We start from the raw sequence: 14,685 nt of genomic DNA on the forward strand, positions 1-14,685 counted from the left end.
ATATAAACTCAGTCTTTATCTGAGAATAATTTATTTAAAATATCTATACGATAACCTACATAAAAGCAGAAAAAATCTTTTTCACAAAACACATTTCTAAATTTTGCCAATTCAGTTTATTTTATTCTCTATTCCACTGGCTTTTGTCTGGGACTTAAAGGCTTACAGTTTTTATGAAATGTTTTCATTCATATAGTATATGAATACTATAAGATTCATAATCACAAAATTGGTAAGTTTTATAGTCACAAAATTGGGAAATCCATATTTTTGCTTCACTTCTATGAATGAGGACATTATATTTTGTGCTTTCAGATTATACATGTTTTCTTAGCATCAGTTCCTATCCTATTTATTCATACCAGTATTTCTTAATACCCCTTAAGATTTTTTATGGTTTAAGTAATTCCATTTCTGGGTGCCTGGGTGGCTCAGTTGGTTAAGCGGCTGCCTTCAGCTCAGGTCATGAGCCCAGGGTCCTGGGATTGAGTCCCACATCGGGCTCCCTGCTCAGCAGAGAGCCTGTTTCTCCCTCTCCCTCTGCCTGCCTCTCTGCTTACTTGTGCTGTCTCTCTCTCTCTGTCAAATAAATAAATAAAATCTTTAAAAAAAAAAGTAATTCCATTTCTATATTCTGGCAATTTTTACCTGACTCATATTACTACCTTCTTTTTTATTTTATTGATTAGAAGTAATTTACAATAATGGTTTTCAGTGATGAGTAGAGTTTACAAATTCTGTGGGGCAGATAATACTATACCCATTTTTTAGATCAGGAAATTGAGGCCAAGAGTGATTACATTACTTGAGTAATGTCTTATGCTCTGCCTTCTGATTCTCAGCTCCAGTATTCTTCCCACAATACCATAGCTGATTTTAACAATCCCAGATAATGGACTAACCATTGTTCCAAGCATATTTCCCCAACCTAGACTAGTGAACTCATAATTTGATTCAGTTAGTGTGCCGCCTTCTTTTTTTTTTTTTTTTTTTTTTTTAGAATCTATTTATTTATTTGACAGACAGTGAGAGAGGGAACACAAGCAGGGGGAGTGGGAGAGGGAGAAGCAGGCTTCCCGCAGAGCAGGGAGCCCGATGCGGGGCTTGATCCCAGGACCCTGGCATCATGACCTGAGCCGAAGGCAGACGTTTAACGACTGAGCCACCCAGGCGCCCCCAGTTAGTGTGCCTTCTAACCAGACATGTTTTTCGGTAAGAGAAACACCTTGCTCTAGATAGCCCTTCGGATAATTTCCATTGTCCTTAGTAAATACAACACATGGTATTTTAGATATAGCAAGAGATTTTTTTTTGTAGTACTGTAGTACTACACTTGGCTCCATAATGTTGTAATGATGCCTTTGAATTTCTGCTTAAACACACACACACAAACACACACACATCATTTTTCTTCCCAAAGAAAAGTTTTAACTCTACATTATGAAGAATGGAATGCAGCTTAAGCAAAATGAAATGAAAGTATGTCCTAGACATATGAAAAGTTTTACTTGTACTAAGAGAAATGCGTGGTAAAGTGCACTGAAATACAATTTCATCTGTTCAGTTATTTTTGTAATAAACTCTGTTAAATGCTGGGATTTGGGGTTAGTAAATAAACCAGACATTTCCCCACAGTTGGGATTAAAAATTGGTACAACCACCACAGAGGGCAATTGATAACATTTATCAACACTATAAATGCTAGATAGCACTTGGCTCAGCAACATGTTCTTTGAACTTTAGCCTATGGATATACTTGTACACACACAAAATTATGTTTAAGATTATTCATAGGTTTATTATAGCAAAAATTGGAAGCAAATGTCCCTTGATAGGAAGTTGATTAAATAGAATACTATACAGCTGTTAAAAAGAATGAGAAAGCTCTATACTGATACGCAAAGAGCTTCAAGCAACATTAAATGACAACTGCAAAGTACAGAATAGTCTTAAGTTACCTTTTGTGTAAAAAGGGAAGAATAAGAATATATTCATTTTTCCTTGTACATACATAAACTCTTGAAGGATATACAAAGGATTAATAAAAGTGATTACCTGCTTGGGATTGAAGGCAAAAGAGGCAACTGGATAGCTGAGGAACAGGTAGAAGAGACACATTTTCTTTAGAACCATGAGAATATTTTACCTATTTTTAAAATATATGTGAGAAGAGAATATATAAGCCAGAGATTAAATAGACACACTTTTGCTCCCTAAAATGACAATAAAGCTTTTTTTTTTTTTAAAAAAAAAGGCATAACACTTGCAAGGACAGAGAATGGAAGAGGAAGAAATAACAAATTTGGGGAAGCTGGAAAGCAGGTGAATGAATGGTACTGACTCAGCAGACCTACAAAGCCAAATTCTTTGCTGACAGTGGGAAAAGCTGAAAAGCTTTCACATTGCAGATTCTCCAAAATGTCCAGGAATTGGCTTTACCAGGTATCTCTGGAAATGAGATTGAAGGTGGGGCTAAAAATAGGAGGATTGGTTGGCAGTCTCTTTAAGAAGCAGTTAAATCCCCAATTGCACAGCCAGGCAAATTCTCTTCCCCAGTATTCAGGTTTAGCCTCTGGAATGGGGGGAACAACACAACAAATAACTAAACAAAACACCCCACAAAACTCTCTCTATTGAGATGTACTGGGAAGGGGGGGGAGGGGGCAGTAACTTGCTGAAAACAAAGTGATTAATTGAGCATTTACATGCTGAATACCAAGACCCTCTCCCTTGTCTCTCTTTTCCCACTTGGTGCCCAGATTAACAATCCAGTCTAGGCTGAAGATGCTTCATTATGAAATCTGACCAGTCAAGAGAAAAGATATCTGGGGAACCCAGTGAAATAACCAGCCAAAACACCCTACACTAAATCTCACAGTTGACAAGTGCTAGCATGAACTAAGAGCTTTTTAACAACTTTTTAGTACCTCCACTTTTAAATATGAAAAACCAAGGTTACTAAGGAACTGAGGAGAGTTTTAACAATGAAAGATAAAGACTATAGTGGATGCTATGTTGCCTTGCTCAGCTCTGCCATTCAAGAACTGAGGCCTTCTTTCCTCCAGCTGCTGTTAATATTGACTTGAGGGCTCAGAGCTGAGTGGCTGTATAGTGTCACTTTACCCCAGGCTTACATCTCTTCCCCAGAGCAGACTACATCCAGTCTGGTTGAGATATGGGGTTTGAGCTGTGGGCACAAAGATATGTTTCCTTTGCCTCATTTAGGAGCACTTCTAAAGGGCCATCCCATCTCCAGAGGTCCCTATGGGATTGGCTGTTGCAAGTGCATCACAATTCAGTTTCTTAGTTGCTTAAAGGTATTGCTCTTGAAGGCACTCCCCAATTAACCATCTGCCCCTAAATCTCAGTCTCAGGAAACCCTGCCCACAGCAGAATCCAAATCAAATAAATAGAAAAAAGTGAGAAGAAAAAGATTAATAACTTTGGGTAGATAAGAGAAGATACTAAATCCATGAGATAAAAAATGCAAGACACCATAGAAGAAACCTTGAAAGAACATAAAAGAGCTTCTGGGAATTAAAGAAAATATATGATGGCAGACATGAAAAAAACTGAATACATAAGTTGGAAGATTAAGTTGAGAAAATCTCTGAAAGAAGAAAAAGACAAAGAAAAAAGATGTTTTCAAGGTCATTCTAATTATCTGGCATCTGAATAAAAGAAGTTTCAGAACAGAGAACTGGGTGTCATGGGGAGGATATAGGGAAAGCAGTCATCAGTAAAATAATCGAATAATATTTCTCAGAACTTAAGAATTCGTTTCCAGGTTGAGTGCTTGGCCCAATTATGTATATTAGGGCACCTCATAGGGAAACTTCAGAATACTGAGGGGCAAAAAGAAGATTCTATAAGCTTCCAGAGAGAATAGGTAGGACACATAAAAAGTATTACGAATCAGAATGACTTCTTAACACCACGCTGGAAGCTTGAAGACTATATATAGATCAATAGGATCAAAATGGTGAAGAAAAATTACTTCCTAGCTAATACTTTATACCTAGCTAAACTATTAATGAAGTGTGAGGTAGAATAAAAACATTTGCAGACCTACAAGTTCTCAAAATATTTACCTCTCCACTTGTCTTTTCTGGAAACTCCTGGAAGATATACTTGCCTAAAAGGAGGAAGTATAATAGGAAACTTAAAGATGTGATGTCCATGAAAGAGCCATCAACACAGAAGCAAAGCAGAATCTCTTATGATGTGGGTTAAGAGCAATACTAAGATGCTAGCTGAGCTCTTAGGCTTAGAGAGTGACCAGTTCAGACTGGAGCAGGTCAGAAGGGTTCTGGCAGAAATTATTCAAGAAGATGAAATTACTAAAATACCTAAGTGAATGAAAAATTGAGAAGAGATTTAACAATTTTCAGAGAATTTGGGGTTAAATAAGCAAAAGTAAAAGCAAGACCATTATTAACTCCAGTGAAATGAAAATTGATGCAAGAAAAAAAGTAGTAATAATGTTCTTTATCACTTGACTCCAAAAAAACACATCATAAAAGGTAGACATTGAATATTGATCTAACCAAAATTTATGAAATAATATTGGGAGCATGAGGGAAGTGTGTGTTGTATACATGTGTGTCTATGCTCATGCATGCATATTTGCTGGAGTTAGAAAGAGAAATAAATGTTCATCTTCTATAGATAGAACTAGTAATATAAGCAGGGAGCATACTTTAGTGTCCAGACTACCTAGGTTTGAATTGTAGCTCTGTTACTTTCCAGTAGTATGATCTTGGGCAAACTACTTCTCTGTGCATCAGTGCTTATATGTAAGAGGGAGATAATAATAATAATACATACCACACAAGGTTATTGTGAGGATAATATAAATGTGAGCTTAGAACATCATCATACTGTTATATAGTAACTACTATATAAATATTTTCAATTTATGTTATCTGTTATGGACTGAACTGTGTCCCCCACAAATTCATATGTTGAAGCCCTAACCTCCCAATACCTTACAGCGTGACTGTATGTGAAGATTTCCCGCACATGCCTTGAAAGAGATTATTATGTTAAAATGAGATTCTTAGGGTGGGCCCCAATCTAATCTGAGAAGGGATTAAGACATACAGAGAGAGACACAGGGATGCATGGGCACAGAAAAAAGACCACGCATGGACACAGTATTTCCTTCTCACAGATGGCACACAGAGAAGGTAGACATCTGCAAGCCAAGGAGAAATGCTTTAGGAGAAACCAAACCTGCTGACACTTTGATTTTGGGTCTTCTAGCCTCTAGAACTGTGAGAAAATAAATGTATTACTTAAGCCACCCAGGCTATGATACTTTGTTATTAGCATTCTTAGCAAACAAATACATTGTCCTATTATTGAAAGATTGGGTTGAATACCGTAAGATTCAATTTAAAGAGCTGAGAGTGTTTGCCTCTGGGAAGCAGGATATGACAGTGGGGAAGAGATTGCTTTGTTGTTTTTTTAAATGAAAACTTTGTAGAACTCATCAGCTCCTTAAACTATGTATATTTATAACTTTGATAAAAGTACAAACAAAAAAATGGAGGGCAGTGTCTGAAAAAATCAGTTACCTCTTGCCTTTTTTCATTTGAGTGATTAAGAACTCTCTGGAGTTCTCTTTCAAGCACTGTGGACATCTGGGGTTCTATCAAAGATGCCATCAAATGGGGATTAATGGCACTTTGGGCACTCTTTATTAATGCCCGCTAAATTTAGTCTAGCCTCAGTACTGTCCAAGTAGCTAATTAGGACTCATTGCTCCTGGGTAGGAACCTGACTTCACCAATAACTCTTTTGTAGCTGAGCCCCTTCAGAGAGATTGTGAAGTTCTCACAGCTCTTGATAAGAGATGTTATATATTTGTTATGGGGATAATATTTTTTATATTGTATTTCCATATAGTTTCCTTTATCTGGCCTCTTTTCTCTCCCTGTGGCCCTTCTGACAGGGAAGATATAATCAGTTAGTAGTAGAAAGCCAACTAGAAATGTTTGACCATAAAGAAATATTCTCACACATAAAAAGAAATCTTGAGATGGTTCGTTACTAGGTGGGGAGTCTAGTTCAATGGCTCAATGACATTATTAAGGACCAGGGTTTCTTATCCTTATTCTGGGCTGCAACTTGTAGCATTCTGGCTACTCTCTTCGTAGGTATAAGATAACTGACAGCAACAGTTCCAGACCTCATGCCCTCAGAAACATTATCCAAAGGCTGCATAGGAGAAGACATCCATATTCATATCCCTCTTTAAGAAAGGAACCTTTTGCCAGAAGCCCCCAGCACAGTTCTCTACATCTCAATGACCATAATTGCATAGCATGTCATTCCTAAACTAAGTAGCCAGAGTAATGGAATTACCGGTGTTCCCTTAATCCAAATAATACTCTGAAGATGGAGAGAGTCTCAGGCTCCCCTGAAACGCACCTCTGACCCATACTTGAATAAAGTCAGGATTATTTTAGCAAGGAATAAGAGAGGAGAAGGGCAAATGTTATGAAATAGGAAGAAGATATATATTGTTTTAGCAATAGTTCTGGTGTGATAGGAAGGGGAAGTAGAAAATTCTTTCACTGGGAAGGGGAGAGAGAGAAAGGAAGGTGGTAGATCAGAGATGAATGTTCTGGCTCCCTACCTTGAGGTTTAAATTTAGGGAAGGGTATCGTGGGCAGAAATTAAGGATGATAGAAACACCCAGAGTCCTGGTGAAGGGACACTTAGTCCTGGCTTCTCAAGACAGCCTAGGAAATTCTAAGTTTTTTAGGGAATCCTGAAACTGGGATGAAGCCACAGCCAATGGGTCACTGTGTAAGAGATTAGATGGCTGAAAAATGAGGCCAGGTGAAGGCTCTGATATTGTGTACGAATTCCATATAATCTGAAGTTTTTGCAGAAGGTGGATTTTAGGGGCACCTGGATGGCTCAGTTGTTAAGCATCTGCCTTCGGCTCAGGTCATGATCCCAGGGTCCTGGGATCGAGCCCCGCATCGGGCTCCCTGCTCAGCGGGAAGCCTGCTTCTCCCCCTCCCGCTCCCCCTGCTTGTGTTCCCTCTCGCTGTCTCTCCCTGTCAAATAAATAAAATCTTAAAAAAAAAAAAAAAAAAAAGGTGGATTTTATGCCTAGAGACTTTGGTTGAAGCCAGGGTCTTTCCAGACTACATCCAAAAGAATTGACAAAACCTGCAGCACTACAGGGGAGTTCCCTTAAGCTGCAGCCTGAGAAAATGAAAGCTTCACTCTGCTTTTACTCTTCTCAGGAAGGTGAAAGGGGAAGGAAGGGGACTGAAGGAAGGTGAAAAACAATCCTGACAGGGACTTTGAACTTTTCCTGGACTGAATATTCATAGCTCAAGATGCAGATAGACAGAATTACATTTAAATGGCAAGTTGCTCTTGTCCAAAGGAAAATGGCTCCAGAATAAGAGATCAGTTATGGAGAATAATTACCATTTTTCCTCACCTCAAAGTTATGAATTTAAGCTTTGCTATATTTTACATTTTTCAGGATTATCTTCCTTTTTTTACCTTGTGGGGAAACATTGTGGGAAAGTGGAAAATGAAAGAAAAAATGTGAAGATGGAGATGTATAGGATCCTCTTGAGAAAGGGCTAATGCTACATTTACATGAACATTAATTGGGATTATATAACAATGATGTAAAATTATTTAGCTGGCCACTTTAAGAAGTTAATATGGTTAATCAAATATTTTTAGTGTAAGTAAACCAAATATGATTTGGGCTTTTTAAAAAAAATGCATGCATTAAAATGTTTTTTAATATGAAAAGATAACCACGATTCAGTACAGAAATAAGCAACCAGGTTACTTATATTTATTTTGTTTGCATTATGTTTTCTTTTTACTACATATGTTTAACCAGGTGGAAAACAACAGAAAATTTTCATTTTTAAGAACAAATATAACCTGGTCAGGAATTGAATTTACATTCTAATTGCATTATAATAAATCAGGAATGTTTATGGTCCCATCTAGCACCTAGTTAAAACTCAACACATGTATAACAATAATAAGAAAATTTGTTGGCCAAAATGTTGTAATAGCTACTCAAAATACATGAGTAAATTTTAATATTCAGAAAAGAAATAACAGACATAGAAAGTGTATTTGAGGCACATGTATCATTTGAACAAGTGCCAGAGTTATGTAGCTAAAGATTAAAGTGTGATTTAGAGATATATTCCATGCCGTATGCACGTGCATCCCCTCCATTAGCATTAATAGAATTTACATGCACACAGAGGAGAGAACTGAAATTGTTGAAAGGCAAAGGAGGAATGATTTTAACTCTGCCTATAATTCTAGAAGCATGGGACTATATTATTAAAAGCTCTGTGAAAGGCCTTAATTTAGGAACTGAGATATAGAAGCTCAATATCAAACTGCTACATGTATACTTCGTTTGTATTATTAGAGAAAAGTGAGGCAGGCAGGCTAAAGAATTTGTCAAAGACTGTTCTGGGATCATAGTATTTTGTGGGAAACAATATATGCATTTTGGATGTGGAATAATTTGAGGAATATGAACAATTTCTAATCTGAGACAAAATGTAATTGATGTTATTGTAGCCATTAGCAGGCACACACACACACACACACATACACACACACACAGAATTATATTACTTATATTCACCTATAAGCACCTGTTCCCTACCCAGGCTTTAGAAAAATATAAATACTTTCAACCTATTGAGTATATATTTTTTTCTTGCTGCAAGATTATCAAAAGATTGTTGAATCCTAAGGTAATTTGGGGGGGAATTGGAGGGAAAAGTAAATTTGTATCCTTCTCCCATGTACTGCTTACCTGGAAATGACTCTCATTAAATATACCCATTACTTTACTAAGTATTAGGAAGAAATAAATTAGCTAAATAATTAATCAGACCAAGATGGTGACAAGTGATAGACTTAACTTTCTGTGGGAATAATTATATTTGAAAGTACAGTTTATTTGGAAAGCCCCTTGGCAATATATTCATTCATTCATTTGGCACATTCTTAGTGAATGTCTACTATGTGCCAGTCACTTTTCTGGCTCTGCTGACCCAGAGGCAAATAAGTTAAAGTTCCTGACCTCATGGACTTTACAAGTGAGCAATGTGCATTAAGGACTTTAAAAAATTTCTACACTTTTTGGTTGTTAATATATCTGTATTAATCCAGTCTCATAAATACTTACAGATTTGCACAAAGATGGATGTATATGAATTCCCATTGCATCATTATTAAATGCTTAGATACTTTTGCATATGTTTTGAAATTCTCTATAATAAGAAATGGATATTTCTATCTAGTAAAAAGGAATACTTTAATTGTCTTGATTTTTTTTCTGCCCTTTTTGAAATTTCTGAGCATACCTTGCTTTTTTAATTATAAATGTTTTTAAAGGCCCTTTTAGTGTAAAGATGCAAAACTGATGAACTTTTGGGGTAGAAGATATTTGTAAAAAGCAAACCCTCATGATTTTCCTTGCTTATACACATTGTCTTCCCCTGATTTTTGAAAGATTGCTACTGCTTGTGCCAGAATCCTGTAGTAGATTCTTCTGTATCATAAGAAGCTAGCTCAGAAAGGTTTGAGGTGCTGGGTATGAGTAGAAATATTTGGGCTGGAATTGAGCTTTAAGTGAGAAGAAACAGTAGAAGGAGCCTGGGTGTTTTCCTACTTCTTACTAAGAAATGTGAATTGTCAGGTGCTCAAATGCAAAATATGTCATAATGTATTCACAAGTATTCCATTCTACTTCCAGGCAGTGGAAGGATTGAAATCTCACCCCCTGTGAAGTTAGGTGGACTGTCACATGTTTTGGCTAATGAAATCTGAGCAGAAGTGCTATGTGTCAACCAGAGGTGGGAATGGTAAGAGCCTGTCTGTACTCTGTGGGGTTCCCTTGCTGTGATGATCATGAGGCTCTGTGTTAAGATGGAGCTTCTACAGCCTGGGTTTCTTAGTGACTTAGTGATAGGATTGAAATCTCCTGTGTTTCTCCTTTGATATTTAGTGTGGAAATAATTAAAGGGTTGTGTTAAGTTACTACATTTTAGAAGTTGTTTATTATCACATCACAGTCCAGCCCCATTGAACTAATAAAAAAGGTAAAGAAAAATTATGATATTTAGATATCTTAACAACACAGATTTCCATCCACAGATCACTCACTGAATAGTTTGTCTTTCAAATGAATCATTTGATTTTTTTTTTTTTAACCCAAATGGTTATCATACACTAATGAGTCAGGAAGAGTTGAAATCTCAGACATCAAGTCATTTATTTATACTTTTAATATCCACCCCTTCTGGGGCAAAGAATGTCTCTAGGTTTTAACTTTAGCTTTCTCTGTGTGTCATATCAGTCACAAGCAGTTCATAAGATGGTGGGAGTTGTTCCGGCATGGCTCTAAAATAATAAAAAAAATATCTATTGATCTCCACCCCCCACCCCCATTCCTGACATAGAGCTCTTGAAACAACTTGTAAATAAGGGTGCTAGGAGAATCTTTTTGTCCTAATATTTATCTTTGACCCCAATTTCTGACACAGAGCTCTTAAGACCTTTGTAATCTCCAGAGTAATAGGAATGTCCAACACAGAGCTCCTAAATTCCTTGGAATTTCCTGGGTGATAGGAATGTCTTGTTCTAATGAGTTGACTCTAGGTGGGCTCCTGGGTGGGGCTGGTCACCAAAAAGACCAAGTCATGATTCGAAGTTTGAGACTTTCAGCATCACCCTTCATTCTCTAGAGATAGGAGAGAGGCTGGAAACAGTTAATATTCCATCATACCTATGTAATGAAGCCTCTATAAAAACCCCCATAGGACAGGGTTCATGGAGATTCTGGATTGGCAAACACAGTTATGCTGGAAGGTGGTATGTCTTTATGGAGACTGAATCTCCTGTGCTTGGGACCTTCCCAGATCTTATCCTATGTATCTCTTTATCTGACTGTTCATCTGTATCCTTTTATCATATCCTTTATTATATTATAAACTGGTAGACCTATATGTTTCTGTGAGTTCTGTGAGCTATTCTAGCAAATGATTGAATCTGAGGAGGGGCGTCACGGGAACCTCTACTTTGTAGCTAAGTTAGAAGTTGTGGGCAACCTGGAAACCTACTACTTACAATTGGCATCTAAAATTGGGGGCAGTATTGAGGACTGACCCCTTAACCTGCGGGGTCTGCACTAATTCTAGTTAGTGTCAGAATTGAATTGAATTGTGGGACACCCAGCTGGTGTCACAGAAAACTGCTTAGTGTGAGGGAAAAAAAAAAAAAAGAAACTCCACACATCTGGTGTCAGAAGTATTGTAAGTGTGGTAGCAGTGTGAGAGTAAAGGAGAAACACACAGAAGTGAGTTTTTCCTTACAAAAGGCCCATTACCTATAATCAAATCTGCCCATAGAGGGTCAGAGAGCAGTGTGTGAGTTCTTTTGTGGCTCAGCCACAAAAGCCATGTACAAAAATAGGACCATTGCTTTAGATGTGGGTAAAGGATCTTTGAAACCTTGACCTTGGAGAATGGAGAATGCTTAGTATTTTTGTTTACTTATTTTTATTTATGTTAAACTAGAAGTTTCTAAGTATGATTCTGTGACTCACAGTTTACCTACTACTTTGTAACCATACTGTTATATTTGAAGTAAGTTGTGACAAACTGAAGGGACTTTTCTTTGTTAACTCTGCAAAGTCTCTGTTATAAACAAGTAGCATGCTTTTATAAAATAGATAATTATGAAGCACCTAAGATCAAACACACTTTCCTTGGTGTGTATGTTTTATTGGTTTTCTCTGCAGATAGATTTTTTTTTTTCATCCAGTCACCCCAAAGTTTCCAAATTTATATCAAGTCAGTTTTTACCACCAGCAGAGACAAATTAGAATGGTTTAATCCTAAATACAACTTCCTGGAAAGAGACTCTGATTGGACAAACTTTAGTGTAGTATCCAAATCTGGCCCAATTAATTGTGGCCTATGGCAGTGGGTTACTGAGTTACACATTGGTTCCATGACTCATCTCTGGATGGGGTAGAATATTTGCTCTCAGAGAAGGAGGCTGACAACCTACAATGTGTAGGCTGCAGATAAAAGTTGAAACACAGTACAGTTGGAAATCATTGCCCTAGTGTATTATTAGTACAATTAAATTAGTAGTATACCCTCAAAGTATTTAATGATCACAACCATTTTATAAAATTGTTCCTTTGAGCTGTTAGCTGTTAAAATATTTCTATATGATTTTTAGTTAAATTAATAATATAAAGAGAAAACATGTGATTTGGGGCATGTCATTTTAACAACCAAGCTGTACTTAAAAAAAAATGACTTAGTATTCAATCATGATATCAATGAATATATAATAACATATGAAGATGAGAATGGATTTTGAGTAAAGTTTATAGAAAGTATATGAAATAGTGATTTGAATGATTTAAATATCACTAGAAGAGATATTTTATAAATCGAACAATATATTTCAAATTCCAAACTCAAGGAAGTAAAGAAATTGTTAAAGATTTACATTAGGGCAGTGTTTTCTAAAGTATTAGTTTTACAAACTGCTCCTCCAAAAGGTTCTTTGCTGTATGTAGGAGAACTGCTCACTACATTCACCTCTTCAAAATTCACATTTCATATTAGTATATCAGAAGCTCTGATAAGTCCCGTAGGAGTGAAAGTTGATTAACTTTGTAACCCAAGATTATTTGAGTATGACTTTTTTTTTTTCATTTAGCTAAATAAAAATGCTGCAGAATTAGTGTTATGAACTCAGCAAGTTGTCTTACTTTGAGGGCTTCATATCACTCACTACCTGTTAGTTTTTATATACTCCTATAGTCAATTGGAGTTACTATATTCTAATAATACATGTTTTAGAAAAGAATGATAAGAACAAATGTCAAGCAAATGTTGGCATTTCCCAGGTTCCTCAAATCCTCTTTTGGTATTCAAACAGCCCCTAATAAGGACCATATCACATATCAGGACTCTGGGATCATGACCTGAGCTGAAGGCAGACACTTAACGACTGAGCCACCCAGGCATCCCTAGGCTTAGTCAATTTAATCTAAACTTTTATGTACTGCAAGCATCTCGTCTCCATGGATACCGTTACAAACAGATGTTCTTAGCTGAAGTCACTTTGAAAGAGTTCAAGGGATGATAAATGGAAAAGATAAAAAGATAAGACTTCACTTTACTCTTTACCAAGCAAGTTATATATTTAGTCATTCATACATTTATCCAACTAATATTTATTGAACATTTACTATGTGCTGGGCACAATGTAGAGATAGGCAGTCCTGCCCTTTCAGAATTGACATTTTGTCATGAGAAAGAGGCTTGTCTACTACAATCTCATGCTAAAATATTATACTATAGAAAACTTCAGTTCCTGGAATGCTTGAGTTCCTCAGATCTCTGAGACCTTCAGGCGTCAGTGCTTCCTCAGTGAGTGTTGGAGGAGTGAGATGGCGGAGGAGTAGGAGACCTAAATTTTGTCTGGTCCCAGGAATTCAGCTAGATAGGTATCAAACCATTCTGAACACCTACAAATTCAACAGGAGATCAAAGAAAAGAATAGCAGCAATCCTATGAACAGAAAAGCGACCACTTTCTGGAAGGTAGGACTTGCGGAGAAGTGAATCCGAGGCAATATTCAGGAGGATAGACAGTGGGGGAGGGGTCCTCCATCGGCCGCTTCTGGCAAGTGATAGAGCCCCGGAACACAAAATCGGAAATTTTAGAAGTCGGCTCTGCTGAGGGACATCGCTGCAGTGGCTAAGCGGGGACTGGAACCCTCCCTGAGACAGTGGGGTCTCAGGACCCTCGGGGTCACAGAAAGACCAGGGTTGCCTGAGTGCGGCAGAGCTCCCAGGTATCGGAGTGGGGAAGCTGGCTGCAGAGACGGAGCTGAGGAGTGGGCTCTCAGCTCGGGGTTGCCATAAACCGTGATCCACAGCACAGTTGGGCCACTGCTCCTCCAGCAGGGACCCAACAAGTGGCAGATCTGGGGAGACTCCCCTTCCTCCCCCAGGAGGAGTGGCGCGGGAGCGCACCGCAGGGATCTGCTGGGTTTGGAGACTCCACACCCAGTTGGGTGCCAGATAGAAATGCTCAGTCACAGGCCGGGTGAGCACGGAGTGCGGCTGGAGACCAGGGAGACTGGAGTGATTGACTGCTTTTCTCTGGAGGTGCACTGCGGAGTGGGGCCTGAGCTCTCGGCTCCTTCGGGCGGAGATTGGGAGGCCACCATTTTCACTCTTGTCCTCCAAAGCTGTATGAAAAGCTTGCAGGGAACAACAGCTCCTGAGAGCAAACCCGAGCAGATTACTTAGCCTGCACCGCCACCCCGCAAGGGCGGGGCAATTCTGCCTCCGGCAAAGACATTTGAGAACCACGGCAACAGGCCCCTCCCCCAGAAGATCAGCAAGAACAGCCCCCAAGACCAAGTTTACCAATCAATGAGAACGGCAAAACTCCAGCGCTAGGGGAATACAGCACATAGAATTCATGGCTTTTTTCCCATGATTCTTTAGTCTTTCAAAGTTAATTTTTAAAATTTTCTTTATTTTTTTCTTTTTCTATTTCTTTTTTATTTTTTGAATTTTTCTTCTTTCCTTTTTCAACCAACATCTTACCTTATCAATTCCTT

Source organism: Halichoerus grypus, chromosome 2 (assembly GCF_964656455.1).
Source record: "Halichoerus grypus chromosome 2, mHalGry1.hap1.1, whole genome shotgun sequence".
In the NCBI taxonomy this organism is placed as follows: Eukaryota; Metazoa; Chordata; class Mammalia; order Carnivora; family Phocidae; genus Halichoerus; species Halichoerus grypus.